The sequence below is a fragment of the Pan troglodytes genome, chromosome 11 (genome assembly GCF_028858775.2).
Source record: "Pan troglodytes isolate AG18354 chromosome 11, NHGRI_mPanTro3-v2.0_pri, whole genome shotgun sequence".
In the NCBI taxonomy this organism is placed as follows: Eukaryota; Metazoa; Chordata; class Mammalia; order Primates; family Hominidae; genus Pan; species Pan troglodytes.
Genome location: NC_072409.2, coordinates 24,549,322 through 24,571,507, shown reverse-complemented (window position 1 = coordinate 24,571,507; position 22,186 = coordinate 24,549,322). Strand labels below are relative to the sequence as shown.

The following is a 22,186-nucleotide window of genomic DNA, read 5'->3' as shown; positions in this document are numbered from 1 at the left end:
CCCCCCCAAATTTGCAATTTTCCCCTGACCCTCTCTGCGCTCGGGGTCCCCGATGACCCCCCGGGAGGTCTTTCCCCCCAGGTCCCCCATTTTTGCAACAATCTTTTTTTTTTTAGGCCATATTTTCCTTTCTCAATTTTTTTTTTTCTAATTTTTCTTCAAACGGTAGTTTTTTCCCATTAAAACGACGCCACCTAGAGGATACTATTTTGTAAATAAAAAAGAAATTAAAATTGAAAAGAAATATTTTTTATTTCTTATTTTTTCAAAAGTTTGCACTACCAGGCAGTGGAGGGGTAAGAGATTCTTTTTTTTTCTTTTTTCGGGTGAAAATTTTCACTTTGATCTTTCCAGAAGCATGGAGACAATTTTTATTTCTGAAGCCAAATCCAGATAATATGTAAATGAAAATTAAGCTGGAATTTGAATGAATTCAGTTCTTGGAGGGGAGAAAGCAAAAAGCCTCCTAAAAGCAAAGTCAGTTTGGGTACCCAACTCATTTTAGTTTGAGAAAAAAACTAATTGGAATAAAGAAAGGAGGGAAATTGTTGAGTTTAGGGAAAACTGAGAGAATTGGCTTTATGAAGCAATTAGAAATTGTACTTCATTGTAATTTGGAACTTGTTTAGCTCAGCGGGCAAAAAAAGACTAATTTCTCTATATGGCAATATTTAAAGTTTTTCTATTTCCACGAACGAAGGATTTAAAAGAGAAAATAGAACCTAAAATGTTGGCTTTGGACACACCCAAAAATTGTAGTTTTTTTTTTTTTTAATTTTGCATTTACATTTTACTGCATTTAAATCCTAAGATTCTAAAGACAACAGAAACTAGAAAAGTTACAGTGAAATCCTTTCTTTCTTTTTTTCTGTATTTGTTGGGTTTTGTGTGTGTGTGTGTTTTTTTTGTTTTGATGGAATAATTAAGACTGTTTTCTGATTTTGTTTCCTGAAAGGTCTAGGCATTTCTTTTTTGTTGTTGTTTTATCCAGAAAATGTCAGGAACCTTTTTTGAGCAATATTAAGTGGAAAAAATGTAAATTCATACATTATACAAATTGAGTAGCCCACAGATTTGTAGGAGAGACCGCCATTAAAATAAGATATGCATAATTAACATTATTATGAAAAAACTAACAGTGGATTCACAGAAGCTCATTTTTTATGACATGCAACTGAATCAATTGATGAAGACAAGGATTGAGGAATCCTTGGTAAGGAAGAAAATTTTCCCTTTTCTGTCTTGTTCACCCTTCCAATTTGAAAAATTTATTACTTAAAAAAAATTTAGATTGGTTTCAGGCCTCTTTGATTGTGATGTGGGGTTGGTAGTTTATCAATATTTGTTATTTTTCAAAAACCTGATTACTTTCAAAGGGGGAAAAATCCATTAGCCTTGATCATTTTGGGGGGTTTGTGACCAAAAAAAAAAAAAATGCACAAATTTTACTGACTTAACAAGAAAAAGATAAAAGAGGGATGGGCAAAAAGGAGATGAAAATTCTGATTCTTATCCATCTTCCTTGGTAGAACACTTACTTTGCTGAAGAAATGTGATAAAACACCAACTCAGCTGGTTTTAGCAGCAACAAAATAAAGGAAAAATAATCAAAATACAAACAAAAGCCAAACCCAAGGTTTGCCTTTGGAATATGAAAGCATATATGCAAACAATATTTCATGTGGAGGTTTTGGCCTTAAAATGAATCACATGAAGGTGAAACAAAAAAGAAAAAAAATTTGAGAAGGCAAATAAATATTGACCGAATTGAAATTTGACAGATGAAAATAAAGTACCCACCCAAAGATGAAGCGTTTTGTGATAAATTAGTATCTAATTGAACTTGCTGGGGATTTTGAGCCTATCCCCCAAAAGTTACAATTTTTCTGTCCAAAAACAGCATATTGTTAGGAATTGCAGGGCGGGATCTTGGAGGGACCTTGGATTGGAAATTGATGGTAGGTCACCTGGGGCAAGAAAGGAAACCCTTTGCTCCTTTTGCCAGCCACTAGCTGGTCTTGGGAAAACTGGTGGCCCCAGTCCATAGATTCCCAACCCTGTTTTGTGGAAACTTGGATGTTTAAGTGGAATAAGTCAAATATATTATCTCTGTGAAATATATTTGACAATGGCAGAGGTTTGACATTTCCCATCATCGCCATTGCATTTGGGAGATTTTATTTTTTTAGTAACGAAATCCTTCAGGGCTGACTGGTCACATTCTGACATATTTGGAATGAGCTTTTTTTTTTTTAAGTAGCATAATTAAAAAATTTTTTTTCTGTTGAATTATTTAGGCCGATGAGTAGGACGGTCAAGGAATTTATAATTTCCAAGGGGCTTTGGAGGCCTCATGAGGCAGAAGGCCTGAGTTTAGCAGTGATGAAGGAGAGATGGGCTGGGGAGGGGTGGAGGGGGGTAGGGGCATCTGAGAAAAAGTCAGGGTTGTAGATAACAGGTTATTTCTGGTGCAAGGAATAAAAATATTGCAGCACGTCCCTTTGTGTGGCCTGGATCTCCTGACACACAATTCAGCTTCCTTCATTCCATTCTGCTGAAATTTTGTTCTGTTGTCTATGGCTAGAAGTTGAAAATCATTTCTGGTTTTGTAGACCTGTTTTGTTTTTTTTTTTCTGTTTTTTTTTTTTTAATTGGTTATTCTGATCATGTTTGTTGTAAAGGAAGTAGAGGTGCATGATGGTTCTATTGGGGGCGGGGCCAGTTTTCTTTTGTTTCTATTGGTGTCTCTCTCTGGATTGAGATCTGACCTTGGCCTTGGCTCTCTCACCTCCTATTTTAGGTGGACGTGTGACCAGAAATGGATATGTGAGCTAATTTTTATTAGCTCCTGTCTGTTCACCACATTCTCGTAGATTATTGGGCAAAATATCTGGCAAATTGGACTTGAGGGGTGGTAATTTGATGATGGGCTGAATTATTTTGGCGAAAGATCGTTTATATTCAGTTTCACAGTGGAGACTCTTATTACTTAATGTTTTGCTTTTCTGCCTAAGGAGGTGTTTTTTTTTTTTTATTTTTTCTAACGAGGTTTGAAATTTCAAGGGCCTGCTTTATAACTTGACTTTGGAGCAAGCTAGGAAAAGAGGTTTGCTTATACTTCCAGCTCTGCACAGAGGTGAACTTGAACAAGGGTTCTTGCTTTTGCAGAACGAAAGCAACAAAGATGGCTGGTCAGTATAAGGCTGACCTCTCCCTCGTCCTAGAAAATAAACAGCCAATGGCTTGTTTCACTTGAGAAACTGGGTTTTAAAACTACTCCAGTGTCAGATACAATATTTTTCTCACTTTTGACTCAGCTCTTGGCATGCTGCTTCCTCTGACCTCAGAATCCTTACGTCTTCTCCTTGGTGGGTGATAAGAACTTCCTTGCCATATATAACTGATGTATATAAGCCGACTTCTCATGGTCATGAGGAAATTTTGAATTTTTTCCATGTTCTTGTGATGTTTTGGGTCAGTTGTACCTTCTTTCTGGTGATGTAAAATGAAGTGGCTCTTTTCAGGAGCCCTAGCCCCCACAAGGTCTTGCTGTGTGACCTTGGACAAATCACTTTTTCCTTCAGAGCCTCAATTTTTGCATTTATAAAATGAACACTTGGGATCAGATCAAGGATAATAATAAATAGGTTTCATTTCTGATTGTAACTCCAAGGAATTGGTTATGGCTGCCTGGATCACTGTGTTGAGAAGGATTCTGAGGCCATATCCCGACTCCCATATTCTAGAGAGAGGGGTGCAGTGGCCAAACAGCATTGTAAATCAGAGTGGAGAGTGTACCTCTTAGTTACCATTCCCAGGCGAGACCTTGAATCATGGGCCATTAGTGGCCTGTGAAGTCAATTTAGTGAATCACAATCAGAATTTTTTAAAAACAAGAATAGACTAGAATATAGGGGAACAAAAAATAGCAGAGGCATACCACAGGGTACAGGTGAGTATCCTCTCATGAAACTTGTATTTATATTTGTGGATGTATGTGTGTGATTTGAAATAGATTTCCTCCTGTGGGTCACGGCCGAAAGAGTTTGAAAGGTACTGGACTAGCTGAACCGCCATGATGTGCTGCAGGTATACTGCACTTTATTGCTTATACTTTATTTTTGCATTTATTATCTCAATTAACTTTTAGGTGAACCCTGTGGGTTAGGTGTCCTGTGCCACATATTTTGAGCCCTGGTTGAGCCCACTTCAAGGGCCACATATGAAGAAAGCTCAGCCACATGGGCAGCCCAGGCACATACCCCAGCTTGTTGGCCTCGGATGAGTCTGGAAGGACATATGGAAAGGCAGATACAAGTTTGAAGGCAGCGTCTTTGCAAGGTCTTCTTGCTGGAGAGGAGATCTAAAGTGTGTGGAGTCCTTGTCTTTTGTTCCCCACTTTTAGTTGAAATTGCCAGAGAAATTTTTCTGGAGTTAGAGAGTCTGTGTTTGTGCTATATTTAATTTAATCAGACAAAAACACAGTCTGTATTTTTGTGTGTGTGCACTTCCTTAAAAATCCCAGAATTTCTGTCTTAGTCTCCTCATCTTTTAAATGTGTCAGGTCAGCGCTAATAGAAATATAATTCAAGCCCCCGTTGCGAGCCACATATATAATTTTTAATTTTCTCACAGTGTATTAAGGAAAGTAAAAGAAATGGGTGCCATTGATTTTAACATATTTAACTCAGTATATCCACAATACTATCCTTTCATCAAGCCATCCATATGAAAATTATTAATGTGACAAGTTACAGTCTTTTGCGGGGGTGCTATTGAGTCTTTGAAATCTAATGTATTTTAGTCCTACAGTACATCTCAATTCTGACCAGCCACTTTTCACCTGTTCAGCAGCCACATGTGGCTGGTGGCTACTATATTGGACAGCTCAGGATTGGACCAGTTGTCGTCATCACTGGCTGGCCCCAGAAGGGTAGCAACACCTTTCAGACCTCTTGGTTTTGTTGGTGAGACTTCCTATCAGAATCTCACATGCTCTGAGGCATTTCAGCCTGTAGTGATGATGAGTTCCATCCATATAGCTCTCCTGGCTAGAGTAGCCCACATTTCCCTTTTATTTGTCCCAAAGCAGTCTTCTGCCAGGGTTAGGCCACTGTGCTGTAGTTAAAAATGACAAATGATGGCTAGTAACTCCGGGATGATGTGTTGCAGCCTGTGAGCTGTTGAAGTCAAGGAGTGTGAGTCCGGGAGGCTGTTGCTTTTTGAAGTGCATTTTAAATGAAGTGTTGCCAGAGAGAAGGATGAAGTTGCAAAAAGGCAGCAGGTGGCCAGGACCAGGGCTGGGTCTGAGGAGAGGAAGGAGATCAGAGGTAAAAGATGGCCTGGCAATGAAATCTATTTCTGAGCCAAAAACATGGCATCAGCAGGAAATCCCCCCAGGCCAGGCCTTAGGTCAGATGCATAGAGATTTTCCGAATCCACCCCAATTGGGAAAATGGAAAGCTGGGTTTGAGGTCTGCCAGACCAGAGTTTGAAATCCAGCCTCATGGTGTGGTTAGCTTTGTGTGACTTCGGGAAAGTCACTCTGGTTCTGGAACCACAGCTTCTACATCTGGGAAAAGAGGGTTAATGATCCCAGCCTTGCAGGGTTGTTTTAGGATTAAATGAAGGGGTCACATGTGGAGACTCTCAGCCGGTCTGAGGGCCTGAGTAGGTGGTCGACACATGTGAATTGACTCAACCCAGTGGCCAGGGATTCTCCATTTGGGGAGATTAAGTCCCACTGACAACACTTGGGGTAGTCCTGGAAACCTGGTGGCTTATCGTTAGCAGGCAGTTAGGCGACAAGTGAAAATGTACACTCTTGGCTGTTGCTTTAAAACAGCCTGCCATCCATGAGACTTTCTTGTTAAAGCATTCTGGATGCTTTCATTCCGGGGCTGCTCTAGCTCCTTGGAATGTTTCTGGATTTGTTTCTGAGCCTGTGGCAAGGCTTTAAAAGGGATACATCTCAATCACGGGTGGACCTGTATGTCTTTGAGCTTCGGCTCATGCTGGGGCCCCTGCCTCTGGTGCCCCTTCCCTCATTCATATCTGCTTCATGAGAAACCAGACCCTCCTCGAGATCAGCGCACTTCTTCTGTAGAGCCCCCTCAACAAATTTCCCCAGATGGGCTTCCTCTCCCTCTGCCCCCATGGTACCTCCCAAACACTGTGGACCCACAGGTCAGAGTTGGTTGTTTGCGTTTCTGCTTCTCCAGCCAACTTGTAACATCTGTGAGGGTAGAGATCACCGGTTATTCATTTTAGGGTCTGGCGCAGAGCAGCAGCTCCATAAATATTTGATGACTTCATTTGATTTTTGGAAATAGCTCAGATCAGTGGGCTTTGGGTCTAGTGAAGAGTGGATGACCAATTTGGGCTTGGCCATTTGGTCAAAGCCAATGTTTTATTAGGGAGCCCGAGGCACATTTTCTTATAGCTGGCTCTGAAGCCATGGCTCCCCTGGAATAATAAGTCCAACAGGGATCCTTAGTTGGGGAAATGCTCCTTTACATGTCTTGGGGGATTTTTAAAAAGTTTGATGACTTTCACCCCTGCCCTCCTCACTCCTTTTGTATAAAGTATTTCTTTAAAGTGGATGGGGGGCCACCAGATGCCTGATTTGCAGGTATGGTGAATGGGGCACAGCAGTGCCCTGTATTTATGCCTGGTCTTCTTAGCCAGGTGTCCTGGAACTGAACACCAGGGGCCTGTTTGCAGAATATCCAGGCACACGGGCTCCTTCAACTTGAGGCACCTAAATGTGTGATGTGACCCCATTTTTGGTTGAATTTTGGTTTGCAGATGTCAAAGATTCAAGGAAAATTTATGGGAGAAAACAGAACCTTCTGTTTCTTGGCTTAGTTTTTTTCAGCACGTTTTATAAAATGCTGTCATTTTTAACACTTTGTGGCCAATTTCAGCAAGCAAGCATAGAATCCTAAGTTAAGGTAGACATCGATCCTCAGTGTTCATATTCCCACGTTTCCATATTTCTGAAATCAGGATGCCCCTTACAGTAGATTTGTTCTTCTAGTGAACTTTTTCTCCCTCTTATTTCTTCTCCAAAAGCTGTTATAAAATCGATGGTGCATCTATCAGTTGAAAGCATCTTGGGATTGAGTGTTGTTGTCCTCCTGGTGGGGAGGACTATGACCTGTGGGGGCTCCATGCTCTGTTTACCTCACTTTTCTCTGGGCTTGGCCCCCCCCCCCCCACCCTGTACAGTGAAGGCAGGACTTCACCTTGGGAAGAAACATCTGGAACTCTGACTTAGTCCTACTTTCCTGCCATGTCTGTGTGTAGGTTTTGTAATTTTGCTGTGGCCTCTCTAAAAGGGGCAAGTAGCCCGTGGGAGGGAGGTGAAGTCCTGTAAATGGGGCGGGGCGGGGGGGTGGTGTCTCTTCAGTACAGCCACATGCATGAGCTGGCCCGACAACAGCGGAGCACCAGTTTGACATTTCCAAGGGTTGAATGAGCAGAGCATAGTCGGAGAGCCAAGGCACGGCTCCCCTCTCTGCTCCACCAGTTAATCATTTTGTGGTGTTTGCCAAAGTACTTCATTTCCTTGCACCGTATTTTCCTTACCTGTAAAGGTGAGATGATAATATATTGATGATAATGATTGAAGATGATGATGCATAGGGTTCTTGTGAAAGTTGTGAGAGATGTAAGAAAAAAGTTTTGTAAAGGGCAAAGTTCTTTTCACTTGCAGCATGTTATTTGTGCATCATCTAGTCCAAGGATGGTAAATAAGTAGCATACATGCTGCCATTCCCCATCCTCTAGCCTGTGGCAGACATCACTAATTGACCATGGTAGTCCTTTCCATTGAGTCTGGCCAGCGGCCTCAGAGTCCTTAGTATTATATAATGCTACCCATCAGTTGGGCTTAGATGGGACATGAAGCCAGTTTGTCCTTCCTTATCGACACACACACACACCCCCCATGGGACATGAAGCCAGTTTTTCCTTCCTTATCGAGACACAAACACACACACACACACACACAGAGAGAGAGAGAGAGAGAGAGAAACTGAGGCCTTGGGAAGAAGGTGGAGTGACTTACCCAAGACCTCAGTGAACAAGCGGAAGTGGGACTAAAAGCCTCAGATTTCTTCACTCCTCAACCAGTGCTTTTCCTGCCCTGTGTGTATACACTGTATCAAAAGGAATTAAAATTAATTTGGTCTTGAGAAATAGCGAGAGAATCCTGACTCCTCCCTTCCCTGTTATAATTAGATACCCTTGGGGTTGTCATCAAAGCAGGGCTGGATGACCTGCTTCTCTGCCTGATCCTGGAGTGATCAGGTTTCAAAGGGGAGACGCCTGTGGCTAGGCAGCTGGATTGGATGGTGTCTCTCAGCAGTGTAAGTGACGTGGCAGTGGGGCAAGGCAGGCCCTGGGGTTCCTGAATGATGACCTGGGTTTGGGACAGGTTTGCTGCTTACACACTTTCAAGTCCACAGACAAGTTCTTTAGTCCTTCCGTATCTTAATTTCTGCATCTGAGAAATGGGCTGGTAATGATTCTTCACAGGAATGACATAAGATAACAAGTTTGAAAATGCTTTGTAAACTCTTGACATACATGTTACTTTTTAAATACACGTTACTTTTTATAACTAGTACGAATTATTAGTGCTATGCTGGGTAAGTTGTGTAAACTGAGTCACAGACTAAGGGCCACAAGATGAGTGGGTCCCTTCTCTTGTATGTTATTTTATCTTTTTGCCAGCCCAGGGTTCAGAAAGTTTGGAGTTTGTGAGTCTTTCACAGATTCTTTCCTGTTTGCATCTGTCCCCAGCCTCATCCTGTTTCAATCATGTATGTGGCCTGCCTAGCCCTGGAAGGCCTTGGGGTCTGGGACCCCGACACAGCCTCTACTTGTTCATCTGTTTAGTGGGAGGACAGGCCGTCCTTAAACCCTTCCAGGCTTTTTGAAAGCATCGTATGTGTTAATGGACTAGAAAGTGCTTCATGAACAGCAAAGAACTGGAGAAACATGTTGGCGACAACTCCTTTCTTAAAAAGGAAAGGAGGAAGGCTGAGGTGAGGATGGTATTGAGTCGACAAAAAAGTGATATAAATATTTTGGCTGACAAAGCAGAATGAGGCTTTCTATATAAGCTAAAGCGAGTAAATGGAGTCAGGTGATGCTTGGCCCCCCAGTCTGCTATAGAAAACACAGGGAAAAACATTGCTTTCTAGTGAAGTGAGCCCTTTGTCAGGGGTGGATCTTTGATTACCAGGGGTCAGCCCTGTTCCTGGCTGAGGACCCAGGGAGGAATGAAACCTGGTGTCTCCCCCAGGGGTGGAAATGGCTCCTGCAAAGTGGAGGAGGCCTGAGTATCTCTTGGCAAGTCCCTGGCTCGCAGTTTGCTGGTAGCACTCAAAGTCAAAAGTGCTTTTGGCTTGCTTACTGGATGTGTTACTGTCCAAGACAGCATATCTGAGGAGCTAGCCATTCTTACCTCTCAGCTTTGAGCCTGTGCCATACAAATTCCTGCCTGTCCCAACATTTTTGTGGAAAATTGGGGGACTAAGGGTGGGAATTTTTGTCAGGTGAAAGTTTGCAGAGAATTTGTGTTTTGTTTTATTTTGGACTCAGAATTTTTGCAAGTGAAGAAGATGTAGTCGGGGAACTTAGAATACTCAAAAAGAATAAAAGAATAGACGAAGACATTTTTGGATGTTGGGGAATTTTTTTTTTCCTTAATTTCATCAACTGGGAAAAATAACTATAACAATTTAATTGTGTTTATGTGGGTGTTTCTTAACATGTATGCTGGAAAAGCAGAAAGTGAAACTGATCTGAAATAAAACTGAAACTAGTCTGAAATGAGACCTCAGGGAAGAGAAACTTCCCTGGGGTGCTACTAGCCTTCCTTGGAATTTGTTGTGAGGCCTGCCTTTGTTTTGTCAGAGGGGTCTAGAGCTATAAGGGTAACAGATAGCATCTAAGCCTGTGCCATCCAGTACGTATTGGTATCCACTAGCTGCACGTAGCTAGGAGTAGTTGAAATGTGGGTAGTTAATCCATACAAGATTTCAAAGACTTAGTAGAAAAAAAAGACTATAAAAGTAATAATTTGAAAATACTACAGGGTGAAATGATATTTTACATATTAGATTAAATAAGATATATTATTAATACTAATTTCATTGGTTTCTTTTTACTTTCTACTTTTTTTTTTTTTTTTAACAATGTGGCTACTAGGGAAATTTGAAATTCCCTCCATGGCTCATATTATATTTCTATTGGACAGTGCTGATCTAAGCCAACCTGCTCCTTTTATAGTAGAGGAGGTGGAACCCCGGAGAGGGCAAGTGGCTTGCTCAGGGTCACACAACACCGTCATCAGATACCTAGACAGACTGTAGGACTCAGAACCTGGCATGGGATGGTGATGTAGTGGTGTAGGCATTAGTGTAAGTAGGTGGTTGAAATGGAGGAGGTAATGGGAGTTTATAAGACAGAGAAAGAGAGAGAGATTAGTAATTCAGGGAAAAAATTATATTGTTTCCCACTCTGCTTATCCCTCCCCTAAACATTAGTTGAACACTTTGAAAGAAAGCAAATCCAACAAGATGAGCAAAAACAAATCTAAAAGATAATCCCTGACAATTTCTCTGCCTACCAAAAGATTCCAGTTTCGTTTTTGAGTTTGAACTGGGGTATTTTTGGATCAGGTTGCAGTTCTGGGCTTGTTTGGGCATAGAGACCCAGGTCACATTGGGGGCTGTGGACTTTGGGTCCTGCGGGGACTGGAAGCCATTCTTTTGCTAAGTCGTGTCTGCTTCCTGTAATGATTTGGGAAGGAAGGCTGCTGGAAGACCCAGAGGGCATCCTTTTATAGTGGGCAGAGCTGGCAGGGTGGGGGGGGGGGTCATCTCCCTTGACTTCCAGCCTGGATCAGAGACCTGGAGGTGGGTGAGCGGCCCAGGCGGGTAGCAGCAGTCTGTAGTTTTCCAATTCAGTACTCCTGCTCTTCATGTTTTGAAAGGAGTTTGAGCCATGTGTTGGAAATTCACCTTTATAACATTTTATTTTTTTAATTAGGAACTTTTCAAGGACTGAAGTTTAGCATTCTTATTTATCTCACATTATTTTTGCACAATGGAATTTATCTGCCTTGAAATACAATCATTGCACATTTGCTGAGTGCTTATTATATGACTGGCCTTGGACTAAGCATTCAATATCTATTATCTCATTTAAAACAGTCACCTTGTAAAGTAGGGTTTTTTTTTTTTTTAAATATGAGAGAGTGGAAATTCAGAGGTGAAAGGAATTGCCCAAGGCTACACAGCTGGTAAGTGGCAGCTGGATTCAAATTTAGGTGGCCACCATATTCTAAGCTCACAACACCACTTTGAGGTGTTGAATCTTACCATTCCCGTTGTACAGCTGAGGAAAGCACAGTAACTGGCCCAGGATGTGGAGTCGATGGATGGGCTGGGACTTGAGACACGGCTACCCATTTGTCTGTGGTGGATTGTTCTGAGCCATGGCGTCTGGGGAAGCTGCTCTCCCCATTTCGTGGGGCCTGGGTCTGGGACTCCCTGGCTTTCAGCCCCCAGTTCCCCGTGAGCCTCAGCGGACCAGCGGGTTTTGTGTTCCATGCTCACAAAGCCTTTAATACCACGTTTGAAAACAGTTGCAGAAGGTTTGCTGTAATTAATTACATTTGACATACTTGGAATCGGGGCCTCCCGGATTCAGAATGCAAATTTATGCCCAGACAGATGTAAGGTATGCTTGGAGCCAAGAGCTCTGGCATGTCCCAGTCAGGGCCTGCAGCATCGCTCGCTGCCCTGATGGGACAGTAACAGGCCGTGAGAGGTGGAGTCAGGATTCAACCCCAGGGATACCTGGAGCCCACAGGCTGTTGGAGGAGAAATAGCCCTGGTCTCTCTCCAGTCTTGGGTACATTCTTTGCTCTCTTTGGACCTCAGTTTTCCCTACTGTACAATAAGGGCTTGGACTAGGTTGTCTCAGAAAGCATGTGCTGTTAGTTTGGGCAGGAGGGCAGTTAATCAGAGAATCAGAGGGCAATTGGAAGTATAAACAGCTGAGGTAAGAGAGGCTTGGAATAGCCAGGTAAGCAGGAGGCCTTTGGAACAGACAAGAGAGATTTATAAGGTAAGGTCTGATTTAAGTGCAGGATAGTGCTGATTGCCAGGGTTCCACATGCAGAAATCCTCCAATCAGCGCCAGTTCATCTTCCCACCCACATACACTCACGTCACTGTCTGTATTAGACGGTTATTGCTGTGCAACAAATCACCCCAAAATTCAGTGGCTTAACGCAACAATGATCATTTATTGTCTCATGGTTTCTGTGGGCTAGGAATTTGGCAGTGGCTCAGTTGGTCAGTTCTGGCTCAGGGTCTTTCTGTGGTTGTGGTCATATGGTGGCTGAGGCAGAGTTATCTTAAAAGGGTTCTCCATGCTCATATTTGGTGCCAGGATTCTGAAGACTTGAACAGCTGAGCTCCTTGGCCCTGTCTCCCCGCTACCATCTCTCTCTCTCTCTCTCTCTCTCTCTCTCTCTCTCTCTCTCTTTCTCTTTCTCTCCCTCTCTCTCTCTCTCTCTCTTTCTCTCCCTCCCTCTCCATGTGTGGTCTCTCCAGCATAGAGGCTTCATATATGGCTAGACTTCTTACGTGGCGTCTTGAGGCTGCAAAGATGCATGTGCCAAGATAGATAGCACTAAGCAGCTGCAGCCTCACCTGTTATGACTTAGCCTCCAAAGTCATGCAGCATCACTTCACCACATTGTATTGATGGAGGCAGTTACAAAGGTGTGCGCCATTCAGAGGGCAGGACATCAACTCCATCTGTCTATGGAGGCGTGTCAGCTTTACATTGAGCATGTAGGATGGGATATATCTTGATATGGCCATCTTTGGAAAACAAGGGCCACCATACCATCAGTGTGCCCATCAATCTGTCTGACTAGCTATCTACCTTTCCATGCATCTCTCTCTACCCACTCACCCATTCCATCTTTCCACCCTTCAGACGTCTGTCCTTCTGTGTGACTGTCTGTTCTTCTGTCTATCCCAATTACCTAACACATTTTGAGGACCTGTGTGCCAGGCACAGCTATGTGCATTCAATAATGAGCTCGGAGGGAGAATGAGACTAATGTTGATTGAGAACCTAGTGAATGTTAGTCCCTTGATCTTCGAAACAACTCCATGACTTAGAATTATCATCTTTATTTTCCTGGGAAGAAACCAAGACACAAGCTAAATAACTTGCCCAGGGTCATTCAGCCAACTAATGTCAGGGCCAGGACTTGAACTCCAGGACTTCCTGACTACCCTGTCTCTGCATAGGATACAGGCTCTCTTTTGGTTTCTGAGTGTGAAATGTCTACTAAGAGTTAGTTCTCCACTTCTATTTTTTTCCCAAGCGAAAATAGTTTTTCTTCCCTGACTATAAAAATAACATGTTCATTACAAAAACATTCAAGCAGTACAAAAAAATGAAGATTATTCTTTTTAAAAAATCACCTGAAATGCCGAGATAACCACTCTTCACATTTTGATGAGCATTATTCAAGCCATCTCTACATATTTAAGTACATATGATTTTACGCAAATGGGATTATATTCCATGCTGTTCTGAGGCCTGATGTCTTTTTCTTTTTAAATTCATAGATATATTTTTCATCATCAGCAAATGTAGATAGGTCTTCATTATTATTTTACTGACTACATTGTGTTTCCACTGTATGCATGGCCCAAAATTCAGTGTGCGATTAGATTTTGGTTATTTCTAATTTGTCATTGTTATAACCTACTCTGTGAGAAACATCTTTTTCGTACAGCTTCTCACTTGTATGATCATCTCCTTAACATCACTGTTTGGAAAGCTGACTGCAGGACCATGGTGGATTTTTATTCTACATGTAGACAGAACTTGCCAAGTGTCTCGCAGCCAGGTGGTATCCGTTTACATTTCTATTAGGAGATTGTGAGTGCCCATTTTACACATCCTGGCCATCACCTTGTGCTTATATTTTATATCTTTGATGGCCTGATGGGCAAACTAATGGGGTTGAATATCTGTTGGTATATTTTTATATTTTAGTTGGTATGTTTTACTTGCATTGTATTTTGGTTGATATGTTTTACTTGCATTTCTTTTATGAATTGCCTGTTCAACCTTTTTGCCCATTTTTCTCTTGCAGTGTTTATCTTTTCCTTTACATTTTTAAAGAAAAGCTCTTTGGATTTTGGAGATATTGACTTTGTTATTTAGATTCCATTTTTTTCCCCAGACTTTTTAAAACTTAGTTGATGTTATTTAGTGGAAGTGGTGGTTAAATGCAATGTTTACTTTTTAAAAATATTTATATTTGTGTGTTTTGGATTCTTCGTGTGTATGTGTATATGTGTGCCACATTTAAAAAGACTTCTCCATATTAAGAATTTATAGTGAAAAGGCAACCTACAGAATGGCAGAAAATATTTGCAAATCATATGTATTTGGTAAGGGGTTAATATCCAGAATATATAAAGAAATCCTATAAATCAACAACAACAAAAAATAACTCCATTAAAAAATGGGCGAAGAAGTTGAATAGACATTTCTCCGAAGAAATATACAGATGACCAGTAAGCATATGAAGAGATGCCCAACATCATTCATCAGTTCAAAACCACAGTGAGATATCACCTCATACCCATTAGTATGGCTGTTATTTTTAAAAAAAAGTGTTGGTGAGGATGTGGAGAAATTGGAACTCTTGTGTGCTGTTGGTGCAGCTGCTATGGAAAACAGTAGGGTGTTTCTTCAGAATATTAAACATAGAATTACCATATGATCCAGCAATTCCATTTCTGGGTATATATCTAAAAATTCAAAGCAAGGTCTCAAAGAGATGTTTTTCCACCCATGTTTATTGCAGCATTATTTGCAATACCCAAAGGTGGAAGCAACTGAAATGTCCATCTACAGATGAATGGATAAACAAAATATGATATATTCAGCCTTCATTTTTAAGGCTGAAGAATATTCTGTTATTAACACTACTGGATTGTACATTTAAAAATGGTTAAGATGGTAAGAGAAACAAGTTAAACATTTACATAACCTAACAAATCAACAATATATGATAGAATATTCAGCCTTAAAAATGGAGGAAATCCTGTCATTCTTCAACATGGATGAAACTTGAGGACATTCTGCTTGGTGAAATAAGGTGGTCACAAAAAGACACATGCTGTGTGATCCCACTCATAAGAGAAACTGAAGTCAAACGCAGAAATGGAAAGTGAAATGGTAGTTGCCAGCAGCTGGTGCAAGGACAATGGGCAGATGTTAAATGGGTGAGAGTTTCAGTTTTGTAAAATGAAAAAGTTGTAGAGATCTGTTGCACAACAGTGTGAACATGGTTGTCCCTTAATATCTGTGGGGGATTGGTTCCACGCCCCGCCCCCCCATATAAAAATCCATGGATGCCCAAGTCCCTGCCATCAAATGGTGTATTTGCATAGAACTACGAACATCCTCCTCTATATTTCAGATTATCTCTAGATTATGTATAGTACCTAATACAATGTAAATGCTGTATGAGTACTGTATATTTAGGGAATATGACAAGGAAAAAGTCTGTACATGTTCTGTACGGATGCAGCAGTTCATTTTAATCCAAGGTTGGTTGAATCCATGGATGTGGAACCCATGAAGACAGAGGGCTGCCTGTATACTTAACACTGCTGGATTGTACATTTCAAAATGGTTCAGATGGTCAAAGAAAAAAGTTAAACACTTCCATAACCTAACACATCAACAGTTTATCTTGTAGGAACATGCAAGAAATATTTATGTCTTTATACCATGCAATATATGCATAAGTGGTCACAGTAGAATTGGGTTTATAAATAATATGAAATAACTGGAAACAAGCAGAAAAGCATTTACAGAAATTATACATTTCTTCTATTTTTTTATATAGGTTTTGTTATACTTAAATGGTTTATCTATTTGGAATATATTTGGTTTAAAGGAGGGACATAGGGATCAGGCTCTATTTTTTCCCAAATGGTGAGCTCCTTGCTATAACACCAATAATTGAATGATCCGTCTTTTCCTGCCTGATTTGAAATGCTGTCTTTATCTTACGTTAAACTTCCATGTACTTAGGACTGTTTCTGGACTGTCTGTTGTGTTCTCTTGATGTACAGATGTACAGGTATCACACTGTTTTAATCACTTTAAAGTAAACGTTAACATTAAAATCATGTCTTAAGAGCAGACTTACGAAATAGCAGATAAATTACTGCACTGCCTGCTGTGCTCACTAAGTTGGGCCGCTTTCTGGTGGACTCCTTCACTGGGCAGACTTGCCTTGTTAGCCAGACCGGCATCAATGCCATTATAGATAAGGAAACTGAGGTTGAGTGAGGTTAAGAAACTTGCTGTAGGAAGTAGCAGAGCAGAGATTGGAGCCTGAGTCTGTCCAACCCCAAAGCCTATGGAGTCCTGTTCAAAACATGCTGTGGACGTGCCAGTATCTTTCCCTAGGGACTATATAAGTACCTTATTGAATCAGATGGAATATGATAGTTGTGGCTTATCTGAAATGTTTCCCTGGCTGCAGTTAGTTGCATGCTAATATTTGTTTTAATAAGTTAATTTTTAAACAATCTAGTGATATTATAGAGAAATCAGAAAATAAAAAGATCATCCTAAATAAATGTCAACCCTCTTACATTTACCATTAAAATTTGGACACCTTTCCCTCTGGTTATTTTGTAAGCATATTTTTATTATTTAAGTCATAAAGTATTAAGAATTTTGTTCCTGCCTTTTCCTTCCCCTATCTTCTCTGTTAAGCTGCTTTGTCTTCCTAATGACAAAGCCATTTTTCAAGACTACATAATATTCACAGATGAGAATGAAAATAATTTATTTAACTCATACTCTATTGTTGAACATTTAGGTTGGTTCTGATTTTCCACTTATAAAATTATACTGTAATGAACATCTTCTATAAATAAAAATATTTTGATATTTTAAAACCATCTCCTTTTGATACAGTCCCAACGAGAGATTATTGGGTTAAGGGTACATATTAGTTTAACACATTTCCATATTTCCACCTGCCCATTTTCTGGCATTTATTGATACTAGGCTTTGGGAAGTTTTGTTCATTTGGAAAATAAATTTAGTATATTCTTTAAAAAGGCTTTGCTGACTTATCATTATGAAAGGAGTTTGTGTTCAATGAGGAAAACTAGACTATGTATGCAAAAAGAGTCATAATTCCACAGTGCTCCAAGATGATTTTGTCAATTTCATATCTATCCTTGCATTATTTTTTATACAAATAGTAATTTTTCAGTAAATTATTTTTAAATCTCACATTTTATTAGTCAGAATTCTCTAATAACCAGTTTTTCTGCATTTATGCTGATAGTTTGTATTTGGAGGATGATTCTTCATCTTTCAAAATCTTAAACACCTTTTCAATTTATCCATCCACCTGACTAACCATTACATATTTGTGCCAACTATGGGCAGTGACCCTTAATAGGTGCCAAGGTGCTGAATCAATATGAATTTTGTTCACAGCCTTCTAGAATGTGCTGTAGAAAGTTCAGCGCTCTCAGACTGATTGTCAAGGGTGGTGGAGGGAAAGATGAATCTTGGTAAAGGGAATCCAAGGCAACTTCTTGAGGGAAGTGGCATTTGCACTTAGCTTTGTATTTGTAATTGTAAATGTCTTGAATTTATAAAATGACTTGGATAGGACAATATTATGTTTTTTCCACCCGGTAACATGGTCTGTGTCTTTATTCATTCATGCTCCTTTATATGACTCAAGTTTTGGAGTTTTCCAAATAAGTTTTGAGCACTTATTTTTAAGTTTATTCCTAGATATTTGATATTTTTGACTGCAGTTGTGACTGAGATCATTGCCCTCGTTGAATATTTTGCCTAATTAATGTGGGTACATAGAAAAACTATTGATTTTTATGTGATTGTTATGTTAGTGGATAACTTATTGTATTACCTTCTTAGTTCCAACAGTTTCTTGTGGTTTCTAGGTAGGCAATAATATCATATGCAAATAATATTTATTTCCCTTCATCTTTTACAATATTGTACTTTTTTCTCTTATATTATGCATTGACTAGACCTCCTGGAACAATTTGAATAATAACAGGGATAACAAGTATTCTTGTATTATCTTATTTCTTTTTTTAGTGAGAAGGATTCTAGCGTTTTGTAATCAAGTATGATATTTTATTTTGGTTTCAGAAATGTATATTTTTTATCACTAAGTAAGCATCCTTCTGAGTTGCTAAGAGTTTTTTATTTTTAAAATTTGTGAAGATGGAGGTGAGTGATATGATAGAGGAGTGATTTTCAATTTTCTGTATTTGAATTTTTCTTTTGCAATGGAGTGTGAATCATTCCCCTCCCCCACTATAAAGCTATTTAGTAATAAGAGGGGGTAAGAGGATGATGAATTTTTAACAAATGCCTTTTTATTATGTACCCAGATGGCCATATGGTTTTTTCCCTTTGATCTGCCGATGTGATGAATTATATTAATAGATTTTCTAATATTAAACTATCCTGGAAGGAACCCATTTTGTTTATGGTGTTTTTATTCTTTTAATGCATCCTGGGTCCAATTTGCAGTGTTTTGTGTCTATATCCATTAGTGAGATTGCCCTGCAGTTTTATTTTTAGTGTGCTGTTTTTGTCATTTTTTAAGGGGGTTATGCTAGTATAGGGGTTATAAATTAGAAAGCTTTCCAGTGATCTGAAACATGGAGGATAAATACATTTAAGATTATGTACTTATTGGTAGTGGTCGCTGAGATTGCTGTGTTGAGAAGGATTCTGAGGCCTTGTCATGTGTAAACAATTTAGTGTTTTGTAAGAGTGTAGGAAATGAGGGTTTAAGTGTGCATGCCAGATGTTTATTTGTAGTCCCTGCTTGGAATGATTTATATTGCACGGGAATTATCTTTTCAGAGTTTAAAATAACTTGCCATTAAACTCTGTCTTGTCAGGTTTTTGGAGATAATTATTTTCTACTGTAATCCTTTCTTCAATAACATTTTGGCTTTTGCTCTTTTCATGCCCGTTTTGACCATTTATATTTTCTGAGAAATGTATTCATTTCATCAAGAATTTGAACTGTATTTGCATAGAACAGAATATAATGTTATTTTAAGAATGTCCTCTGTATGGTTCTATTTCCTAAACTGATTTTTTTTGTAGTTGTATTATTTTTTTCTTTATTCCTTGGTTGAATGACTAGTATTCAGGGAGTATTTTGTTGATTTCTATTGTTTTATTCTTTCCCCCTTAAATTTTTAAAGTTACTTGTCAATTCTAGCTACTTCCAAGTTATTATACTTTTATGGTAAGTAAGCCCACCGTTCTGCTTTCTTTAGATTTTTAAAAATTCTTGAGTGAAAGCTTGGCTCTTTATTTTTCTGTTTAGTAATAAAAGTGCTGGGTTAATCAATGAATTTTCCTCTGAGTACATCTTTGGTCACATCTGTAAGTGACCAAAGTCACTCACTGTGAAGTGTCGTTATTATTTTCTCCTCTAAATATTCTACAGTTGTAGTTTTGATGTTCTCTGTAGCCTAACGATTATTTAAAAGTATAATTTACATTTCTGTGTTACTCCTTTTTCAATAAGTGTTTATTTTTATTCATTTTTAGTTTATTCTGTTATGAGAAACATTGCCAATAATAGTTTTTGCTTTTTGTAATTTATTGAAATTTTTGGATTCCTTTTAAATATTAATTTGTGGAAATGTTTCATCTGCTTGCGAAAGAAGTAATTTCTGTTTTTAGGGTTTATTTTTTGCTTGTATTCACACATTACATAAGCCACTTTTATATATCTTTGACTTTATTAATTGTATTTTTCAGATTCCCCATAGGGCCTTAGATATATTATTAAGTTTTTCTAATTATTTCAAGAAATTGAGAGCCTGTTAATGTCTTCTAATATTATAATATTTCTTTTGATTTTACCATTTGCTTTATATGTTTTACTTTATGTATTTTATTACTAGGTCATTTAACAGAAGTATACCTGCCTGCTACATTTTTTTATGGGTTGTACCCTTAATCTGTAAAAATAGGCCCTCCTTGACCTGTTTTATGCTTTCTACTTTCAATTCTGGATTTTCTAATTTTTATAGTTCATTTCCTGCTTTTACCTTTAATTCTAGAGATTTTTATGAAAGCACTTCCTGCTTTCTATTGTTGGAATTTACCTTGTATAGATTTACATATTTATTTTACTTTTGCTTGTTCTATGTACTTAAAAAATAGCTACTATGTATTTCTGTTGGATATCATGCTTTTTTATACTTAAAAACTCAGAGTCTTGAGATCTGTGTTTTTTAATATGGAACTTACCCCTGTTTATATTTATTATCATAACTGATGTGTTTTGTTTCATCTAATTACAGTTTTTCCCCCTATGTACTAGTACAACTAAGAAGATATTTTTGATTCCTTCATATATGAATGACAGTTTGGATAAATATAACATTTTTGGGTTATGCATTTTATCCTTCAGTACTCAAGAGATGTTCTGTAGTCTTATGTTATTAATATTTTAGAAGATAATTTCGAGGATACACGATATTTTGCTTTTGTGCTTAATTCTGTTCCCATCCCCAGCCTTCCTGAATGCCTGTATCACTCTTTTTTCACCCTTGAAATTTGAGGCTTATTCCAGGCTCTATGTTTTAATGCCTTTTAATTAGTTGCTGGGAACATGGCATGTACTTTCAGTCTACAGATGTCTTTCTTAATAATAGGAAATGTTTTGTTCCATATGTCCCATTGGTCTCATCTTTTTAAAATGGTAGTTATCTCTATATATCCATATACCCCTATTGTTTGCCTTCCGTAATTATCTTTACTTTTGGTTATTTTAATCTCTTTAAATTTTTTTTAGTTTTATACGTGTTTCCCCAGCTTTTCCTTTGCATCACTTACTCGGTTTTCTGCACTGACAGTTCCATCCTTTACTGCTTTGGATACTGGATTTCATTTTTTGTTTTGTTTTGAGACGGAGTCTTGCCTTGTTGCCCAGGCTGGCTGGAGTGTGGTGGCACGATCTCGGCTCACTGCAACCTCTGCCTCCCGGGTTCAAGCAATTCTCCTGATTAGCCTCCCGAGTAGCTGGGATTACAGGTGCCCACCACCATGCCCAGCTAATTTTTGTATTTTTAGTAAAGACAGGATTTTTCCATGTTGGGCAGGCTGGTCTTGAACTCCTGACCTCAGATGATCCACCCGCCTCGGCCTCCCAAAGTGCTGGCATTACAGGCGTGAGCCACTGTGCCTGGCCTCTTAACTGGTTTAATGGTGTTATTTGATTCCTTGCACTTTTCATTCCTAGAGCTTCTCTTTCTGTTTCACTCTGTTCTTGTCTTTAATTTTACTGAGCACACAAAGGAGTGTGTCTTAGATGTCTTTCTGTTTTCCAGAGTAACACTGTGCTCTGTACGTTTCTTCTCTCAATCTTGAGCATGATGCTTAACTCTATTTTTGTCACTCCATTTTGTTTCCTTCGCCCTCCCCCTGTTTGCCTCATTTATTCATTCAAAATAAGGGAAGTCTCGTGTTTGGCATGTTTGGCTTGGCCTGATCTATATCCTAAAATGATGTCAGTAGCTGCTTCCTCAGATTTTTCGTTTTTTTTTTTTTTAAGAGATGGGGTCTTGCCTTGTCACCCAGCCTGGATCATATCTCCCTGCAGCCTTGAACTCCTGGGCACAAGCAATCCTCCTGCCTCAGCCTCCTGAGGAGCTGGGACTACAGGTGCACACCACCATGCCCAGCTAATTTTTAAATTTTTTGTAGAGACAGGGTCTTGCTATGTTGCCCAGGCTGGTCTCAAACTCCTGGCCTCAAGCAATCCTTCTGCCTCAGCCTCTGGAATAGCTGGGACTGCTTCCTCAAACCTTGAGCGGAAAGAGGAGGGCTAGATGTTACACATTTATAGATCAGCGATGCAGCAGCCCGGGGTTAATGAGGTGAGGCTGAGACTGTAGTTACCTCAATATGTGGTTCTTTCCTTTGGCTTGGTGAAGCCGCGCTGGGAAGTGCCCAGTGGTTTATGCTCAGATTCTTTCCTGGTAGGATTGCGGGGTGAGTTTGAAAGCCCTAG

General features: G+C 39.5%; 1 protein-coding gene across 39 annotated transcripts in view; it reads left to right on the top strand.

Moving 5' to 3' along the window:
- The window catches only part of ZNF618 (zinc finger protein 618), a 180,649-nt gene that overhangs the window by 541 nt on the left and 157,922 nt on the right, over positions 1 to 22,186 (top strand). The gene's annotated exons all lie outside the window — the stretch shown is intronic.